This window comes from Gossypium arboreum, chromosome 13 (assembly GCF_025698485.1).
Source record: "Gossypium arboreum isolate Shixiya-1 chromosome 13, ASM2569848v2, whole genome shotgun sequence".
NCBI classification, from domain to species: Eukaryota; Viridiplantae; Streptophyta; class Magnoliopsida; order Malvales; family Malvaceae; genus Gossypium; species Gossypium arboreum.
The window spans coordinates 22327764-22349027 of record NC_069082.1 but is presented as its reverse complement, the minus strand read 5'-3'; the positions used below and the strand labels follow the sequence as shown (position 1 = coordinate 22349027).

General features: G+C 40.3%; 1 long non-coding RNA gene across 1 annotated transcript; it reads right to left on the bottom strand.

Annotated features, from left to right (window-relative positions):
* Positions 1–16650: 16650 nt before the first annotated feature.
* LOC128286572 (uncharacterized) lies at positions 16651–19217 on the bottom strand. Its single transcript, XR_008277184.1, has 2 exons — positions 19107–19217; positions 16651–16842 (listed from the first exon to the last, which is right to left on the bottom strand). It is a non-coding gene; the product is annotated as an uncharacterized LOC128286572 (long non-coding RNA).
* Positions 19218–21264: the final 2047 nt, after the last annotated feature.

The following is a 21264-nucleotide window of genomic DNA, read 5'->3' as shown; positions in this document are numbered from 1 at the left end:
AAGTATCCACTACCAAGAATTGACGATCTGTTTGATCAGCTTAGGGGAGCCTCGGTATTCTCCAAAATCGATCTTCGTTCTGGATACCATCAGCTAAGGGTAAAAGAAGGGGATATCCAAAAGACAGCATTCCGAACTCGATATGGACATTATGAGTTTGTGGTCATGCCGTTTGGGCTGACGAACGCACCTGCAGCTTTTATGGATCTGATGAACCGAGTATTCCAACCCTACTTGGATCGGTTCGTAGTCGTCTTTATCGACGATATCCTGGTATACTCAAACGCAGGCGAAGCATGATGAGCATCTCCGTATTGTCTTTGCAAGTGTTAAGGAAAATGAGCTCTATGCGAAATTCAGCAAGTCTGAATCGGTTGAGGAGGTAACTTTCCTAGGGCATGTGGTCTCTGCCGGGGATTAAGGTGGATCCTCGTAAAATTGAAGCGATTCGGAATGGAAGCCACCTAGGTCGATGTCGAAAATTCGGAGTTTCACAGGGTTGGCGGGTTACTACTGAAGGTTTGTAGAAGGTTTCTCGGTGATGGCGGCACCCTTGACAAAACTCATAAGGAAAGGAGTACCATTTATGCGGGCGAGAAACAAAGAAAAAGCTTTTGATCGGTTGAAAAAGGTATTGACCAAAGCGCCAGTGTTGACTCAACCGGTGTCTGGGAAGGACTTTACTGTATACAGCGATGCGTCACATGTGGGGTTAGGTGGCGTACTACTGCAAGAGGGCAAGGTGGTCGCTTATGCATCGCGACAGCTTAAGGCTCATGAGGTGAATTACCCTACGCATGATTTGGAGCTAGCAGCGGTGATTTATTCGTTAAAAATTTGGAGACACTACTTATATGGGGAAAAGTGCATTATATACACAGATCATAAGAGCTTAAAGTATTTGTTAACTCAAAAGGAGTTGAATCTTAGGCAACGAAGATGGGTGGAGTTGCTTAAAGACTACGACTGTTCGATAGAGTACCACCAAGGAAAGGCTAATGTGGTGGCGGATGCCTTGAGTCGAAGGCTAGTTACTGATTTGAGAGCCTTGTTCGCACGATTAAGTCTATACGACGATGGAAGCTTGTTGGCGAAGCGCAAGTAAGGCCTACTTGGTGAAAGCGATTAAGGAAAAAGCAGTTGAAAGACGATTCATTAGCTCTTGGTTCCACAAGTTAAGAGTGGTGAGAACGAGGATTTTGGGTTGAACACTTGAAGGAGTTACGTGCTTTCGTGGAAGGGTTTGTATTCCAAAGGACCACGAATTGAGGCGATTAATTACGAAAGAGGCACATGGTGGACTCTGTACCATGCATCTGGAGGAATAAGTTATACCGAGACTTGCGAGAGGTGTACTGGTGGCCCGGATTAAAATGAGAGGTGACTGAATTTGTTGGGAAATGTTTGACGTGCCGGCAGGTTAAGGCTGAACACCAATTGCCTTCGGGATTACTGCAACCTGTGAAAATTCCGCTATGGAAGTGGGAAAGAGTAACAATGGACTTTGTGAGTGGGTTACCTTTGACACCCACCAAGAAAGATTCGGTGTGGGTAGTGGTGGATAGGTTAATAAAATCTACTCATTTCATACCTGTTCGTACCGACTACTCACTGCAAAATTTGGCCAAGTTATATGTGGCGGAGGTAGTGCGACTGCATGGGGTGCCAGTGTCGATAATTTCGATCGAGACCCTAGGTTTACATCTCGGTTTTGGCGAAGTTGCGAGAAGCGTTGGGTACACGATTGGATTTTAGCATCGCTTTCCACCCACGAATGTGATGGACGATCGGAAAGGGTTATTCGTGTTCTAGAGGATATGTTGAGAGGTTGTACCATTGATTTTCGTGGAAGTTGGGAGGACTACTTACCATTGGCGGAGTTTGCGTACAATAACAGCTATCAAGCAAGTATTCAGATGGCACCATATGAAGCGCTTTATGGGCGAAGATGTCGTACAATCGACGTGTTGGACAAAGTTGGGTGAACGACGAGTGCTTGGACCGAATTGGTGGCGGAACCGAGAGCAAGGTTAGGGCGATAAGAGATCGGTTAAAGGAGGCATCCGATGATGAAGTCGTATGCGGATCTGAAGCGTAAAGAGATGGAGTTATTTGTTGGGGATATGGTTTTCTTGAAGGTTTCCCTTGGAAGAAAATTTTGAGATTTGGTAAGAAGGGTAAGTTGAGCCCACGGTTTATTGGGCCTTACCGAATTGTTAAGCGGGTTGGACGGTGGCTTATCGGCTAGAGTTACGACGAGAATCGCATCGTATCCACGACATTTTCATGTATCCATCTTTGAGGCGGTATCGATCGACCCAACTCATATCATACCGATTGCGTAAATCGAGGTACGATCGATTTAACTTTCAAGAGGAACTCATGCAAAAACTTGATCGTGACGTCAAGATGTTGAGAAGGAAATCGGTTCCACTAGTGAAAGTACTTTGGAGAAACCACGGCAAAGAAGAAGCTACTTGGGAGGCCGAGGAGGCTATCGTCAACAAAGACCTCAACTGTTTCGATAAGGTAAAATTTCGAGGTCGAAATTTCTTTAAGGAGGATAGAGTTGTAACATCCCGATTTTTGGATTTATTCGTGGTTTTCAATATTTTATAAAGACTTTAAATTATTGTATTTGGATGTGAAATTAATATTTTGAGTAAGTAAATGGGCTTATGGAAGGCCCATGAGTTGGCCAAAACCAGTTGAATTTTTGGAATTTTAGTCTTAGGAGTTAGGGGTTACGGCTAAGTGGCCCTTAAGTAGAGTTGTGGGTAAATTGCATCACAAAAGAGCCTTGGTAAAGTGGCAAGGGTGACGCCACTAGGCTCCTAGAAAAGTGGCGTGTGGAGCAGTGGGGAAGGCATGGGATCGATTCCCTGTGTTGGCAAATAGATGCATTTACTTTTAAGTGCAGGAGGGGTAAGTGTTGGAGTTCAGGTGGATTCTGCTAGGAGAGAGTTGGATCAGTTTAAATGCTTGGATTAAGGAGGGATAAGGGGAGAGATTTAAGGGATTTGGATGAGGCTAGTAGTTGGCCGAATTATGGGAATTGAAGAGGGAAAATCGGCAGGGGGTATTAGGTTGGTATTTCGGCACTTAGGGTATTGAGTGGTGCCGTTTTTCTTCTGCTTTAACACCTTAGGGTTGTTTTTCCTCGCTTTTTCCTCTCTAGCCGAAACTACCACCTCCCCTATTCTTCTTCTTCTATTTTTTTCTACTTCAAAACTATTCATCAAACCTACTTATCATCAGCACCTTTGCCAAAATCACAAAAGCGAAAACCTATGATCCTTTGCTTGTGCGATTTCTTCAAAGCCGTGTTCTTCTATGTTCTTTGTTTTATTAAATCTACGATTATCTTATCTTAATCCTAGATACCTGACAGCAATTCTTCTTCAAGGTCATAGCCTCATATCTCCATCTCCTTCACCACCCAAAAGCCGAAGTACCATTGGTTTAGGGGCTTATAGCCGAAATTTCATCAACCCTTGGATACGGGTTTTACCATTATTCTAAGGTTAAATCTGCACCGGATTGCGAGGAAATCAAGTAGGAGTAAGGGGTAAGTACTTATCATCTCAGATCTGTTCTTATTTTGCAAAGTTAAGAAAAACCGAAGTCCCTAAAATTAGGGAGGCTGTCGATTTGGGCATGTGGCTATAAGGGTTTTTAACTGACATTTTCTGCCAATGATTAGTGCCTTCTTAAGTGTTAGATTAAAAGCGTGAATCATTGGAACAATCGGATTCGGAGCTAGCTATCGATTTTGGCAAAAAGGTAAGGGTTCAAAGGCTTTTTAGGGATATGGTTCGATCATAGATAAGTAAGTTTTGGGGGTTTAGTGATTATGGTTTGTAATAAGAACTGTGCTAATCAATTGTAGGACATCGAAAGTGATCTCAGTAGCAGTCGTCGCGAATCAGGTGTGTATCGAACCCCCTTCCTTAGTTCAATTCGGCAAAAGCCGAAATGCCAAAATTCCGGCATTTCATAGGCTTGTGAGTATTCGAATGCTCTTAAGACATAGAGTAATTGTTAGATCTAGCACCGCAAAGTGGTAAGGAAGTTCGTGTGACATTTTAGCGTATTTCGGAAAAAGAGGCCTCGATGGGCCAAAACTGGGCCCAATGGGCTTACGGACCAATATGGGTAAAATATGGGCAAAGTAGCATGTTAGTTAGATGGTGGAACCAAATTGCATAAAGCTGCTAAAATTATGAAGTAGCTTGTGTAGTTAGTAAGTTACAAAATTACCCCTAAAGAGCATAATCACCAAATACCCTTAGGGTTAAAATGACTGAAATGCATGAATAATTGATACTGTATTTTGCATATTATGCTTTTAATAATATCTGTTGCATGGGATTGGGGTATTGATGGAGGAAGTACTGAATGTGGTTCATCCACGTACTGGAGGCTTTGCCTCAACTTTCTGATATTTGAGCAGCGTTCTTTGCCTTTGTGGAGTGTAGGGCTGGGTGGGTTGAGATATTCCCTACATGGAGTGTCGGGGTCTGAGGGACTGTGTAGCGGTTGGTGGGTTGAGTAGTCTCCCCAGTTGGGCTTGCATTCATTACTGATATTGTTACATATGTTACTGAACTGGGCCTATGGGCCATACTGTTATGTTAAAAAGGGCTAAGGCCTTGCTCAGATTCGAAAAGGGCTTTGTTCTCACGTATCTTTATCTCAGATAGGGCTTAGGCCCAATGGGCTCGAGCTGATTTGGGCTTTGGATGGGTTTCTGTATACACTGAGTTTTCCCAAACTCACCCCTTCCTCTTCCATCCTTGCAGGTGAGCCCTAGTTGGTGGACTTGGAGCTGGGCGGGATTCAGAGTGGCCATGAAGCTTGATTGCCGATTTTAAATAAGTTTAGCATTTAATTTGGATTATTTTTATTGTGCTTGAAGTTGTAATAAGGCCGCTCTTTTTATTAATTTTATTTTGGGGATTATTAAACTGGTTAGCACTAGGGTTCGTTTTATAAAAACTACTTGTTTTTAAAAGATCACGATGACGCACAAAGTTTCCGCAAAGTAAATGTTTTCCAAGAGAATAAATATTTTAAGCAAACGTTTTTCAACCTTAATCATTTTCTTAAGATGGACATAATCACACGGTTTTCGCAAAATTATACGAGATGTTAGAGTGTGGCAATGGCGGTGTGCATGTCTAGGATTGGATCCGAAGGAGCTTGGTACTTAAGCGGTCAAGCGGACTCACCTCCTCTTCTTCCCGGTTTCCTACGGTGTACGACTTCCGTTCACTTTAACCTACTTTTAAAAGTACCTTTTACAACACCAACTAAGTTTTTTCCAAACTAAGTAATACGGAATGTTTTGAACGCTTCAATGTGGCGCATCAGATCCGGTCATATCGTCTAGGCCGGGTTTGGGGTGTTACATTTAGTGGTATCAGAGCCTGGTTGCAACAACTCGGCTGTGGATCGGGTCCGAAAATCTTTAAAAAAAAATTATAAGTTTTTCAAAGATGTTCAAAATTTTTCTATTGAACGAGGTTAAATCAATAGTTTTAAAATGAAAGTGTTTTCAAATGAAATCTTTTATTTTCAGTAAACAAAACATGGGTTTTTTATGGACTGATAAGGAAGTGGCACACTGAATCCCCGGCACCAAGTCTGTAAGTGTTCTTTTTCTGCTTTAAATATTTATATAGAACTGTACTGTAAATAATACTGTAGATAGTACTGAGCCTTAGGGATAGCGCTATTGATGATGTAGTATTAGGACTACAAGATCGGGCCGTAGCTAAATTTTGATTGCTTGCGAAATAACTCGAAACTCTATCTGCTCATAAGACATTACGTAATAAGCAGTGAAACCAATTACACTAACGTCATAAAATTCGTGTCGGATAAATCGTTATGAGTACAAGGGCTACTCGAGGAAGAGGCCGTGGTCGAGGCCGAGGTAGCACTCAAGCTGAATCTGCGTCATCGAACACATGCCACCGGCGAGGTACGCCCACCACCGGTTAATGAAAATGGGCCGTCGATCGGGCAGCAGGGGATGACGCTCTATCTCAGGCTATGTTGAGGGTTTTGGAAAGGGTGGCCGGAGCTAACGTCGGGCCCATGAATAGGGGGTCCATTTCTGAATGACTTTGGGCCAACGGAGCTGAGATTTTTAGGGGCGTATCTGGAGTGGCCCCAAAATGTGGCAATCTTGGTTAGAAGCCACCGAGCGGATCATGGATGACTGGACTCGCCAAGAGAATGTTGAAAGGGCGGTTTAGTTACTACGGGATGAAGCATATCAGTGGTGGATTACTGTGAGAGAAGGTACCCCAGCTGAGAGGGAAACATGGGAGCTGTTCAAACAGACCTTTATGGCAAAATATGTTGGAGCTAGCTATGTGGATGCACGCAGAAAGGAGTTCTGAATCGACTCGTGGAAATAAGACCATTGCTGAATATGAGGCGGAGTTTCTACGATTGAGTCGGTATGCTAATGGCATCGTTTCCACTGAATCTGAGCGCATCGTTCGTTTTGAGGATGGTCTCGAGAGATGAGTTAAGGGTGCTCATAGCTCATGAGAGAGCGAGATTTATTTGCCTTTGGTAGGGAAGGCTAAGATAGCCGAGGAGGTGAAACAAACCGAACGGAAGAATCGTGATAGGGATCGGAATCGGTTTAAGAGGATCTTTGGACCGATGGGTGCTTGCAAATCGAAATGTTAAGAGAGCTAGGATGGAGGAACCGGTTCGGCGGTCTTGGGTGAACACGGTGAGACCGCAAGCATGTGGGGATTGCGGCGAGAATGCATCAAGGAGAGTCCTGGAAGTGTTCTGGGGCTTGTCTTCGTTGTGGGTCTAAGGAGCATAGGATTAAGGATTGTCCTAGGAGGGCCACTCGGGCTCAAGGGGCCGAGCAAGGGGTGTCTGACCAAGCTCAACTCGTTAGGGATAGACCGCCACGCCAAGAGGTCGTGGACAAGGTCGCGGTGGTAGTGGCCGTGGGCGTGGGGCACTTTCGGCGGGGGTATTGGTAACACGGATGCTCGTCGGCTAGCTTTAGTGTATCTTTGCTCGTCGCCGCAAGGAGGTGGCCTTTTGATGTCATAACTGCATGCGTTTTTATCTATGGTGTACCTTATCTTTTCTCGATTGATGTGGGATCAACCCATTCATATGTGGCATATAACATTTAAGGGGTCTTGGGTGTGCATTCCGAGGAGGCTGTATGTGGGGTGTCTGTGATAAGTCCTTTGGGTCATTCGGTTAAGGTAGAGAAACTCTTCAAGGAGGTGCCTCGGAGATTGACGAGGGGTTTTACGTGGGGATTTGATGGAGTTACCGCTTGAAGAATTCGATTTGATACTAGGGATGGATTAGTTGACCAAGCATAAGGCAACTTTGGATTGTGCAACTAAGAGGATGGTGTTAAGGATCGCAATGATGAAGAGGTAATGATTATTGGAGAACGAAGGATTACTTATCCAATGTAGTATCGGCGTTGAGGGCCGAGAAACCGATGCTAAGGGATGCGAGGCATATCGGCTTTGGTAAGCCAAGTGGCGAGGATCGACTATGGAGACCATCGAATTGTTAGGGAATTCGAGATGTTTTTCCTAAGAGCTTCTGGATTACCTCCGAATCGGAAGTTGAGTTTGGAATCGATTTGTTGCTTGGAACAGACTCGATATCTATTGCACCCTATAGGATGGCAATCAAGGAGTTAGTGGAGTGAAGGCTCAAATTCAAGAGTTGTTAGATAAAGGCTTCATTAGGCCTAGTGTGTCTCCTTGGGGAGCACCGGTCTGCTTGTGAAGAAAAGGACGGAACGATGCGCATGTGCATCGATTATCGCCATTGAACAAGCGGCGATTAAGAATAAGTATCCACTACCAAGAATTGACGATCTGTTTGATCAGCTTAGGGGAGCCTCGGTATTCTCCAAAATCGATCTTCGTTCTGGATACCATCAGCTAAGGGTAAAAGAAGGGGATATCCAAAAGACAGCATTCCGAACTCGATATGGACATTATGAGTTTGTGGTCATGCCGTTTGGGCTGACGAACGCACCTGCAGCTTTTATGGATCTGATGAACCGAGTATTCCAACCCTACTTGGATCGGTTCGTAGTCGTTTTTATCGACGATATCCTGGTATACTCTGAAACGGAGGCGAAGCATGATGAGCATCTCTGTATTGTGCTGCAAGTGTTAAGGGAAAAGGAGCTCTATGCGAAATTCAGCAAGTCGAATTCGGTTGAGGAGGTAACTTTCCTAGGGCATGTGGTCTCTGAGGGGATTAAGGTGGATCCTCGTAAAATTGAAGCGATTCGGAATGGAAGCCACCTAGGTCGATGTCGAAATTCGGAGTTTCCTCGGGTTGGCAGGTTACTACAGAAGGTTTGTGGAAGGTTTCTCGGTGATGGCGGCACCCTTAACAAAACTCATAAGGAAAGGAGTACCATTTGTCTGGACCGAGAAACAGCAAAAATCTTTTGATCGGTTGAAAAAGGTATTGACCAAAGCGCCAGTGTTGACTCAAGCGGTGTGCAGGAAGGACTTTCTCATCTGACAATGCGTCGCATGTGGGGTTAGGTGGCGTACTGATGCAAGAGGGCAAGGTGGTCGCTTATGCATCGCGACAGCTTAAGGCTCATGAGGTGAATTACCTTACGCATGATTTGGAGCTAGCAGCGGTGATTTTTGCGTTAAAAATTTGGAGACACTACTTATATGGGGAAAAGTGCATTATATACACAGATCATAAGAGCTTAAAGTATTTGTTGACTCAGAAGGAGTTGAATCTTAGGCAATGAAGATGGGTGGAGTTACTTAAAGACTATGACTGTTCGATAGAGTACCATCCAGGAAAGGCTAATGTGGTGGCGGATGCCTTGAGTCGAAGGGTAGTTACTGATTTGAGAGCCTTGTTCGCACGATTAAGTCTATACGATGATGGAAGCTTGTTGGCAGAACTGCAAGTAAGGCCTACTTGGACTGAGTAGATTAAGGAAAAACAGTTGAAAGACGATTCATTAGCTCTTCGGTTCCAGCAAGTTAAGAGTGGTGAGAATGAGGATTTTGGGTTGAACATTGAAGGAGTTCTGTGCTTTCGTGGAAGGGTTTGTATTCCAAAGGACCACGAATTGAGGCGATTAATTACGAAAGAGGCACATGGTGGACTCGTGCCATGCATCTGGAGGGAATAAGATATACCGAGACTTGCTAGAGGTGTCTTGGTGGCCGGATTAAAATGAGAGGTGATGAATTTGTTGGGAAATGTTTGACGTGTTTGGCGAGTTAAGGTTGAACACTAATTGCCTTGGGATTACGCAACTTTGTGAAAATTCCGCTATGGAAGTGGGAAAGAGTAACAATGGACTTTGTGAGTGGGTTACCTCGACACCCACCAAGAAAGATTCGGTGTGGGTAGTGGTGGATAGGTTAATAAAATTTGCTCATTTCATACCGTTCGCATCGACTACTCACCGCAAAAGTTGGCCAAGTTATATGTGGCGGAGGTAGTGCTGTTGCATGGGGTGCCGTGTCGATAATTTCTGATCGAGACCCTAGGTTTACATCTCGGTTTTGGCGGAAGTTGCAGGAAGCGTTGGGTACACGATTGGATTTTAGCACTGCTTTCCACCCACAGACAGATGGACAGTCGGAAAGGGTTATTCAGGTTCTAGAGGATATGTTGAGAGGTTGTACCATTGATTTTCGTGGAAGTTGGGAGGACTACTTACCATTGGCGGAGTTTGCGTACAATAACAGCTATCAAGCAAGTATTCAGATGGCACCATATGAAGCGCTTTATGGGCGAAGATGTCGTACACCGACGTGTTGGACAAAGTTGGGTGAACGACGAGTGCTTGGACCGGAATTGGTGGCAGACACTGAGAGCAAGGTTAGGCTGATAAGAGATCGATTAAAGGAGGCATCCGATAGACAGAAGTCGTATGCGGATCTGAAGCGTAAAGAGATGGAGTTCGCTGTTGGGGATATGGTTTTCTTGAAGGTTTCCCCTTGGAAGAAAATTTTGAGATTTGGTAAGAAGGGTAAGTTGAGCCCACGGTTTATTGGGCCTTACCGAATTGTTAAGCGGGTTGGACCGTGGCTTATCACTAGAGTTACCACCGAATCGCATCGTATCCACGACATTTTCATGTATCCATCTTGGCGGTATCGATCGACCCAACTCATATCATACCGATTCGAAAATCGAGGTACGATCGATTTAACTTTCAAGAGGAACTGTGCAAATACTTGATCGTGACGTCAAGATGTTGAGAAGGAAATCAGTTCCACTAGTGAAAGTACTTTGGAGAAACTATGGCAAAGAAGAAGCTACTTGGGAAACTGAGGAGGCTATGCGTCAACAGTACCCTCAACTGTTCTGATAAGGTAAAATTTCGAGGTCGAAATTTCTTTAAGGAGGATAGAGTTGTAACATCCTAATTTTTTGGATTTATTCGTGGTTTTCAATATTTTATAAAGACTTTAAATTATTGTATTTGGATGTGAAATTAATATTTTGAGTAAGTAAATGGGCTTATGGAAGGCCCATGAGTTGGCCAAAACCCAGTTGAATTTTTGGAATTTTAGTCTTAGGAGTTAGGGGTTCTTGCTAAGTGGCCCTTAAGTAGAGTTGTGGGTAAATTGCATCACAAAAAGAGCCTTGGTAAAGTGGCAAGGGTGACGCCACTAGGCTCCTAGAAAAGTGGCGTGTGGAGCAGTGGGGAAGGCATGGGATCGATTCCCTGTGTTGGCAAATAGATGCATTTATTTTTAAGTGCAGGAGGGGTAAGTGTTGGAGTTCAGGTGGATTCTGCTAGAAGAGAGTTGGATCAGTTTAAATGCTTGGATTAAGGAGGGATAAGGGGAGAGATTTAAGGGATTTGGATGAGGCTAGGAGTTGGCTGAATTATTGGAATTGAAGAGGGAAAATCGGCAGGGGGTATTAGGTTGGTATTTCGGCACTTAGGGTATTGAGTGGTGCCGTTTTTCTTCTGCTTTAACACCTTAGGGTTGTTTTTCCTCTCTTTTTCCTCTCTAGCCGAAACTACCACCTCCCCTATTCTTCTTCTTCTATTTTTTTCTGCTTCAAAACTATTCATCAAACCTGCTTATCATCAGTACCTTTGCCGAAATCACAAAAGCCGAAAACCTGTGATCACTGCTTGTGCCGATTTCTTCAAAGCCAGGTTATTCTATGTTCTTTGTTTTTATTAAATCTACGATTATCTTATCTTAATCCTAGATACCTGACAGCAATTCTTCTTCAAGGTCATAGCCTCATATCTCCATCTCCTTCACCACCCAAAAGCCGAAGTACCACTGGTTTAGGGGCTTATAGCCGAAATTTCATCAACCCTTGGATACGGGTTTAACCATTGTTCTAAGGTTAAATCTGCACCGGATTGCGAGGAAATCAAGTAGGAGTAAGGGGTAAGTACTTATCATCTCAGATCTGTTCTTATTTTGCAAAGTTAAGAAAAGCCGAAGTCCCTAAAATTAGGGAGGCTGTCGATTTGGGCATGTGGCTCTAAGGGTTTTTAATCGGCGTTTTACATCAATGATTAGTGCCTTCTTAAGTGTTGGATTGAAAGCGTGAATCATTGGAACAATCGGATTCGGAGCTAGCTATCGATTTTGGCAAAAAGGTAAGGGTTCAAAGGTTTTTTAGGGATATGGTTCAATCATAGATAAGTAAGTTTTGGGGGTTTAGTGATTATGGTTTGTAATTAAGAACTGTGCTAATCAATTGTAGGACATCGAAAGTGATCTCAGTAGCAGTCGTCGCGAATCAGGTGTGTACCGAACCCCCTTCCTTAGTTCAATTTGGAAAAAGCCAAAATGCCAAAATTCTGGCATTTCATAGGCTTGTGAGTATGCGAATGCTCTTAAGACATAGAGTAATTGTTAGATCTAGTACCGCAAAGTGGTAAGTAAGTTCGTGTGACATTTTAGCGTATTTCGGAAAAAGAGGCCTCGATGGGCCAAAACTGGGCCCAATAGGCTTACGGACCAATATGGGTAAAATATGGGCAAAGTAGCATGTTAGTTAGATGGTGGAACCAAATTGCATAAAACTGCTAAAAATTACTGAAGTAGCTTGTGTAGTTGCGTAAGTTACAAAATTACCCCTAAAGAGCATAATCACCGAAATACCCTTAGGGTTAAAATGACTGAAATGCATGAATAATTGATACTGTATTTTGCATATTATGCTTTTAATAATATCTGTTGCATGGGATTGGGGTATTGATGGAGGAAGTACTGAATGTGGCTCATCCACGTACTGGAGGCTTTGCCTCAACTTTCTGATATTTGAGCAGCGTTGCTGCCACTGTGGAGTGTAGGGCTGGGTGGGTTGAGATATTCCCCACATGGAGTGTAGGGCTGGGTGGGTTGAGATATTCCCCACATGGAGTGTAGGGCTGGTACGGGGACTGTGTAGCGGTTGGTGGGTTGAGTAGTCTCCCCAGTTGGGCTTGCATTCATTACTGATATTGTTACATATGTTACTGAACTGGGCCTATGGGCCATACTGTTATGTTAAAAAGGGCTAAGGCCTTGCTATCAGATTCGAAAAGGGCTTTGTTCTCTGTGTCTTTATTATCTATATAGGGCTTAGGCCCAATGGGCTCGAGTGATTTGGGCTTTGGATGGGTTTCTGTATACATGAGTTTTCCCAAACTCACCCCTTCCTCTTCCATCCTTGCAGGTGAGCCCTAGTTGGTGGACTTGGAGCTGGGCGGGATTCAGAGTGGCCATGAAGCTTGATTGCCGATTTTAAATAAGTTTAGCATTTAATTTGGATTATTTTTATTGTGCTTGACGTTGTAATAAGGCCGCTCTTTTTATTAATTTTATTTTGGGGATTATTAAACTGGTTAGCACTAGGGTTCGTTTTATAAAAACTACTTGTTTTTAAAAGATCACGATGACGCACAAAGTTTCCGCAAAGTAAATGTTTTCCAAGAGAATAAATATTTTAAACAAACGTTTTTCAACCTTAATCGTTTTCTTAAGATGGGCATAATCACACGGTTTTCGCAAAAATTATACGAGATGTTAGAGTGTGGCAATGGCGGTGTGCATGTTTAGGATTGGATCCGAAGGAGCTTGGTACTTAAGCATCCCGACGGACTCACCTCCTCTTCTTCTGGTTTCCTACCGGTGCACGACTTCGTTCACTTTAACCTACTTTTAAAAGTACCTTTTACAACACCAACTAAGTTTTTTCCAAACTAAGTAATACGGAATGTTTTGAACGCTTCGATGTGGCGCATCAGATCCGGTCATATCGTCTAGGCCGGGTTTGGGGTGTTACAGTTTATATGCCAATTTAATGTCAAGAATATATTTGGAAACACCATTCCTACAAGATTATGCACGGCAATAATATGTGTTTATATCATTACAGATTTAAAAAAAAAAAAAATTAAACATGCACCATTCAAGTTTTATGTCCATTAATCACAACCTTTTCAGAATTAGCAATTAACTCAATTACCCACTAATATTGATCAGGCAATAACAAGCATTAAACAAGAATAACACTTAAATGAATAAATCTCATATTGCATCCTCAGCAAAGTACCAATAATCTCATTTTAGGGTTTCATAATTATTCTAATTAATTAGCCCATAATAACATAGTTAAAAACGATTAATAAAAACCCATCCATGGTTCATGATAACAAAAAGAAAAGAAACAAAATGCAAAGAAAAAGGTCAAGAGATTTCAAGCCAAATAAGATGGTTCTCCTCAATTGGTTTTTCTCTTTCTTCCTCTTCTTATATTTTTCTTTTCCAACATTTTCTTCTTCTAAAAAGGGAAGTTGTCTTTTGTACCGGTGGTTTGTAACACCCCATGCACGACCTGATCGTCGAGTCCAAGCTACAGGATGTTATGATCATTGTTGGAGCAACTGTACATAATCATACACTTTCCAATCATATAAACATGCAATTAAACATTAATCACAAAAACAACATGTCACACAATCATTTTTGAGTCCCACATGAGCTTATGAAATGTTTATTGCTAACTTGATTATGAATTAGGACCAAAAGGTAAAGTTTTTAAAAGTTTCAAGCTGACATCTTGACCTCAAATTTTCTTCATTATGACGTCGGCTACTCAGTTTATCATGCCACAATGACAAGCATATCCATGTGGTGACGCCACTCACTATCAGAAGAGATTGCGACGTCAAAGACCCTTTGTCACGATGTTTCTTCCATTTTTACTACATAACTCATTTTGGTACCTATTTACATGTTTTTAACCAAAACATTTTGTCGGCAATATTTATTTATCCATTTTACCTATACTAAAGCAAACAAAAACATTTTAGAATGAACTAGTAACAATTTGAAATTAACCATTTAACATAACATGCAATCCACGTGATTCATTCAAATTCGATTTCACCATTTTCTTATCTAACCATGACAATTTTACTTACCTTAGATCAATATATGCTTAACTACTCATTTTAAGCATCAAGTGTCCATATGACATTAAAAAGGACCAAATCAACCATACACTTAATATATGTAAACATGACTATCATTTTACCCATTTTACAAGCCATATAGCAACCTAAGCATTCAAATAATCATACTTGTTGCCTTTATCATTCCAAAACCTATCAATTGAGATCATTATGCATAAAAGCATCACCTAATATCAAAACATGCATCATTCAATCACATGTTAAACCTATTATAGAAATCCAACCATCATCACATTTTACCAAGGACATTAACTCAGAAATTGACCATTTGCACAACTACAGTTCTTATGTACATGCCACAAAGTCTAGACTCAAAACAAACATATATCTATTGTCTTATGATAGTGTGAACTCCTTTACTGATCTAACTCGGCAAGTTTCGAAAGGTGACAATCTATAGGGAAACAAAAACAATCAGAGTAAGCATTAAGGTTGCTTAGTAATTTCAAATGAAATCATTAAACATACCTTGATCATTTAGGACATAATTAAACTAATCAATTGGGCATACAATATAGCTACCCTTTGGCACATGATGGTATAGCTAAGCATATAAAAACATTACCATTTAAATGTGTTAATCACATCCCCAAATCATAAGTAAAATAAAGAATTTAATGAAATTACTTAGCTATTCCAATATCAAGCATAAGCAATTACCATTTCATTACAACACAGTTAAATTTCCATTTCCAATCAATTGAATATTGCTCGATGGAACTATAGTAAAGTGGACTCTAATACATAGGAAAAATTTCCATACACAAGCTGACAATATATCAAGGTTGCTTACACAAGGTGACAATATATCAGGATTGCTCAGACAAGTTGGTATTGTAATATAGTTGAGCACACAAGTTGACATTATATCGAGGTTACATGTCCATGCTAAACCTACAATATGTATAACTTGAGAATCTACAACAAATTCTAGACCTCGTAATATCATGTAATATCACTAATCAAACCTGTGTATAACCCTAATGGTATGCCATACGTATCCTAACATTTTACTAAGTTCAGATGGTCATCGTTTTCATATATATGTCATTACCAATCCTTGTAAATGATTACATATTTCACTTACAATTTCCATAATCATTCAACATTCATATTTGCATCATGTACTATTTCATATTAACCAATATTCACATGACTTTTCAATTCAGTCCATTTTAAGTCATATGTGCCAAAAATCACTAAATTCTACTTAATTTTTACATATAGATAAATACAAACATAACTCATGCATAAAATATAGGGTGGTAAGTTCCATATAAACTTAATCAAAATATGTAAAGTGGATACTTCAGGGCCTAATATGCAAATTTAGCTTTTCCCCAATCAACTCCACTTTGATCCGATTCTTGATCTAAACAATCATTTTATGTCATCAATACTATGCTATGAACTGCATGAATCTATATAAACTTGATTTTTAGATATCCCTAAAATTTTACATTTTATTTAATTTAGTCCTTGAACTCGAGATAGTAATAACTTTAAATTCCTAGCTACAAATAAAAATTTGATTTCATATATTCTCATTAAGGACCCTATACTTTCTATTTCTAACACAATTTCATGAAACATTTTGAATTTATTCAATTGGGTCCCTAATGTAACAAAGTTAACAACAAGCTAAACTAACTTTACAATCTAGTCCTTTTTTTATTCCAAGATTAAAATATATAAATTCCAAGCCTAATTCTTCAAGAAATCAACAATGTAACACCCTAAACCCGGCCCAGACATTATGGCCAGATCCGACGTGTCACATTGAAGTTTTTAAGAAAACCCATGCCTCTTTCAACGTCCTTCTTAATGTTTTAAAAGATAGTCTTTGCTAAGTTAATAAAGTGAATGGAAGCTGTGCACCAAGTAGGTATCCGAAACAGAGGAGGTGAGCCATGAAGGCTACTTAAGTACCAAGCTCTTGATTAGATCCAATCCTAGACATGCCCACAACCATTGCCACACTTTGGTGCTAGGTTAGGTTTTGAAAAAAACAAGTTGGAATTCATTTAAGTAGATATTTTTGATAAACTGATTAATTGTATCGTTGCGTTATTTTGAAAACAATTATCATTTTGGAAATGCGCCTTAGGTCTAACTCATATTGTTATCAGAAAAATATAGGGTATAAGATAAAATAATCCCAGAAAAATAATTAAAATGGCCTTATTACAAGCCAAAACCAAATAATAATATTAATAAGATAAAACTTAAAAAGAAATAAATCGGCTACTTATTGCAATTAAAAGAAATAGAAACAGTAGTGTGGCCATCTCCGAGTCCCTCATAGCTCCAAACCATCTAAGCTTAGGGATTACCTGCACAGTTAGAAACGGGGTGAGTTTACGAAAACTCAGTGTGTAATCCCAATAACAAACAAACAGTAAATAACACGGTATCAGTACAATCTGGGCCAAAGCCCTATTTAGTCTTGACATATACTAGGCTGAAGCCTTTCCATAAATCATATCATTGGGCCGAAGCCTTTTCATAAATCATATCATTGGGTCGAAGCCTTTTCATAAATGATATCACTAGGCCGAAGCCTTTTCATAAATCATATCACTGGCCGAAGCCTTTACTGTAAACGGTATGGCCCATAGGCCCATTTCAATATCACATGTAATATCAATGAATGTATACAAGCCCATTTGGGGAGACTACTCAACCCACCATTCGCTACTCTCCACCGTACCAACCAACACACCATGTGGGAATAACTCAACCCACCCAACCAAACTCTCCATTGGTCGCATAGTGCTTTATCATATAACCGAGGCCTAGCCTCTTTTAATAACAGAGGAAAGCCCTTTTGATAAACCGGGGCAAAGCCCTTTTCGATGGCCCGGGCATAGCCCTTTTGATGGCGGGCATAGCCCTTTTAGCACTTCCTCCATTTATAAAACCCAACCCATGCAACATGTCATGTATGCGAAATGTCATGCCCATATTTGAATCAAACAATCACAGTCAAGTCATTCATATCACCAACATATATTCACAATCAAATCCATCAACCACACAAATCCAAGTCGTTAAGCTTGCCCACAAGGGCAAAATAGTCATTTTCATATTATAAGGGTAATTTCATAATTTTACCAAATATCGGGTTTTCCATGTTCATTAACAATTATCAATATTTTTGAGTGTTTAAACAATGATCTTTAACCCACTTTATCAAATTAGGCTTTTGGGCCCAAAACCCTAATGGGCCCTACGAATCTTTGATTTAGCCCACTAAGCCCGCTTAATCCAAATTTTACAACAAGATTAACCGTGCTAACATGCAACTTTTCCAGATTCTATTTTCTATCAGTTTTACCCATGGGCCCGAAAGCCTATTGGGCCCGATTCTAGCCCATTGAGGCCCAACTTACCATCGTGCACAAAATTGAGTTCTTACCCGTTCCATCGATCCAAACACAGATCTTATAGTATTTATCGCATCTATACCCACATGCAACATTACAAGTTCCTGAAATGCCGGTATTTTAGCATTTCGGCTTCTCAGCAGATATTATCTAAGCTACTACGAGGGTTAGTACACACCTGTTATGGGTTGAAGTTAAAACGTTTCCATAATCAATCACATACGATAACCACCACCTGTCACTCAAACTTAACAAATCCAATATCAATATTTGTAAATCCTAAACACATCAGTCATACGGAACATAAGGGCATATTCGTTATTTTACCATACAAGGATATTACGGTCACTTTACCCTACAGGGGTTTTACGGTCTTTTTACCTATTAGGGGTATTTTAGTCATTTCATCCTACAAGGGTGTTTTGGTAAATCTAAAAACTAAGGGTATTTCAGTAATTTTGTAAACCAATGGTATTTCTATAATTTTTAGAAAGTCAAGGGTATTTCTATAATTTTGTAAATTAGGGGTATTTTGGTAATTTTACAAATTGAGGGTATTTCGGTAATTTCACAAACTAGTGGTATTTTGGAAATTTTACAAACTAGGGGTATTTTGGTAATTTTACAAACTAAGGGTATTTTGGTAATTTTACAAACTAGGGGTATTTTGCTAATTTTACAAACTAAGGGTATTTTGGTAATTCTATCCTACAGGGGTATTTCATTAATTTCACAATCGAGGGTAAAACAGTAATTTTGTAAACTGAGGGTAAAATGATAATTTTGTAAATCGAGGGTAAAACGGAAATTCTCTAAATCGAGTGTAAAATGGTAATTTTATAAATCGAGGGTAAAACGGTAATTTTGTAAATCGAGGGTGGAACGGTAATTCTATAAATCGAGGGTAAAATGGTAATTCTACAAATCGAGGGCATTTCAGTATTTTGGTAAACTAAAGTATTCTAAACAAGGATAACAATACGAATGGGCCTAAAGCCTATTCTCAGCCCAAATGGGCCCACACGCTCGTGTGGCCCTTTTAGCCCAAATCTAGCCACAAATATGAGATTCACCTAGCCTAGTCCAATATTTACTACACATCAAACAACTTATCCAATTGGCCCGTAGGCCCATTAGGCCCACATGACCCCTTCTACCATCATCGCCTCAAGTAGCCATTCTACTGACTAGAGTAGCGAGAAAATACACACCTGATAGGAGACTGGAGTTAATCCACGCTCCGAGCACTCTTAGCCGACGCCCAACCCAAACGAGCATGCCATACAGCGAAAGGGATCAGCCAAGAAAAGGTACCTTTACTCTCCTCATGGTTCCCTCTATTTAAAGCCAGCTTCGCAACCACTCTTATGTTAGCTTCCCGATGTGGGATCCTTCCAACATCAGAGTTTAAATTCAGCACCAACTCTTGCCGCCCCCTGTTAGCAAAATAAATGCTCCTTGCTTGCCATGGGATCCGAACCCATGCCTCCCCTCAGATGCTCCACACGTTACTTGCCACTGAGCCACAAGGCTTTTTGTGTCATATTTTATCCCCAATTAATTATAAGGTCTAAAGGCCAAAGTCCAGGTTCCCTTAAAAAAACCAAAATAAATTGTAAGAGCCAAGGCTTGAACCCAGGCTCCCATACAACCTTAATGACGCCACAACCACTAGACTATAAGCTTTCTTGTGTCATTTATTTAACACAATAATTTAAAAACCCTCATCCAAGCATTTAGGTTTTTTTTTCACTTAATACCAAATTTTTTGCTAAAGCCCAAGTTTGAACCCAAGATTTCTCTAACACTTCTCAGGGCCATTAACCACCAAAGCAGACATTTAATTGTGTTATTTCATTGCACAATTAAATACCTATATACAACCTCCATACGGACCCACACTCAAGGCCCAATACTTCTAGGCCTAAATTCGGGGTGTTACAAACAATGACAACTTTGTAAAACTTGAACAATTTTGAAAATCAGTACATGGGCTAGCTAAATCAAGCTCCCATAACCCCAAATCTATAAAAATTATAAAAAAAATGCTTGAATTTAGCTTCCTAATGTTGGTTGAATTTTAACAATAGTTCCTTAGGTTTTCTTCTTCTTTTGGATAGTAAGAAAGGAGGTGGAGGATGAAGATGTTATTTTTTCCACTAATTTAGCTTATATAGGTTCAATAGGACTTTATTAATTAAGGTTATTAATTTAATCATGATTTACCAAATTAAATCATTAATCATACTTAGTGGGAGATGTCCTCGCCACCCACTATCATCCATTGGAAAATGGTTTAGTGTCAATTTTATACCTTTGGCTAATTGCTATTTACATCCCTAAATGTCACATCCCACTATTTTAGTGGCACAAAAGTGAAAATAAGGAAGTGAAGAGGTCAAGTGGTTTAGTGGTCCTTAGCTATCCTTAAGGTCCTAAATTCAAGTTCCCTTGTTCTCATACTTTTTATTTAATTTTTTTAAACAGTTCCCATGTGCATAATGTGCTTTTCGTCCACCCCATTACTACGTTGTTTAGTAGGATTCCTTTCCCTCTTTAAGGTCAAACTTACCATGTGTTTAAGTAACATGATCCTATATTCACTCTATGCATTCCTTTCTTGGCATTTCTTTTCACCATTTCCATAGAATTATTTATTGAACCTAGACTAGGTTGACCACCCTTTCCCCTCACTCCTTACCTCTCATTGTCGTCCCATCCTCCTTCTTTTGCATTTTCTCTCTTTTATTTTCCTTTTCTCATCCAATTTTCTCCCTTTTTGCTAGCCACCACAATTTTCATTCTTTATTTGCTTCCTTCCTCCACCATGACCAACCCTATCACCACCAATAACTGCACCTCTTAGCTACTGTTTCTCTTCCTTCTCCTCTTTTTCTTCCCTATCGCCACCTATCGTCGTCATGACCACCACCGTGGATTTGCCTTCTCCTCTATCTCTCTTCCTTTCAGTGACTAACCTTTTAGTAATATAACATCTTTGACAAATCCTACCAAAATACATTATTTGTGTATTAGATATGACTTTTGGGTTTTGATCCAAGAGAAATCACTATTAAGGGATTGTGGCATATCTGATCTATGAAAAAGGTTTGGGTTGAAAACTATTAGATTAAATATAATGTGGTGTTAAATAAGTATATTAGTATTAAAACTGTGATCAAATGCAAGTATACTAAGTACTTCAAAGGAGAGTTGAAAAACTCATCGGGAAGAAATACTGAGTAAGGAAACTTAACTAAACGATTCTGTAATGGTAACTGTGATTGTGATATATGTTTGATTCTCACTCTTATGATATGTGATATATGGCCTGTGTGATACTTTGATGATTTAAAACATGAGATACCT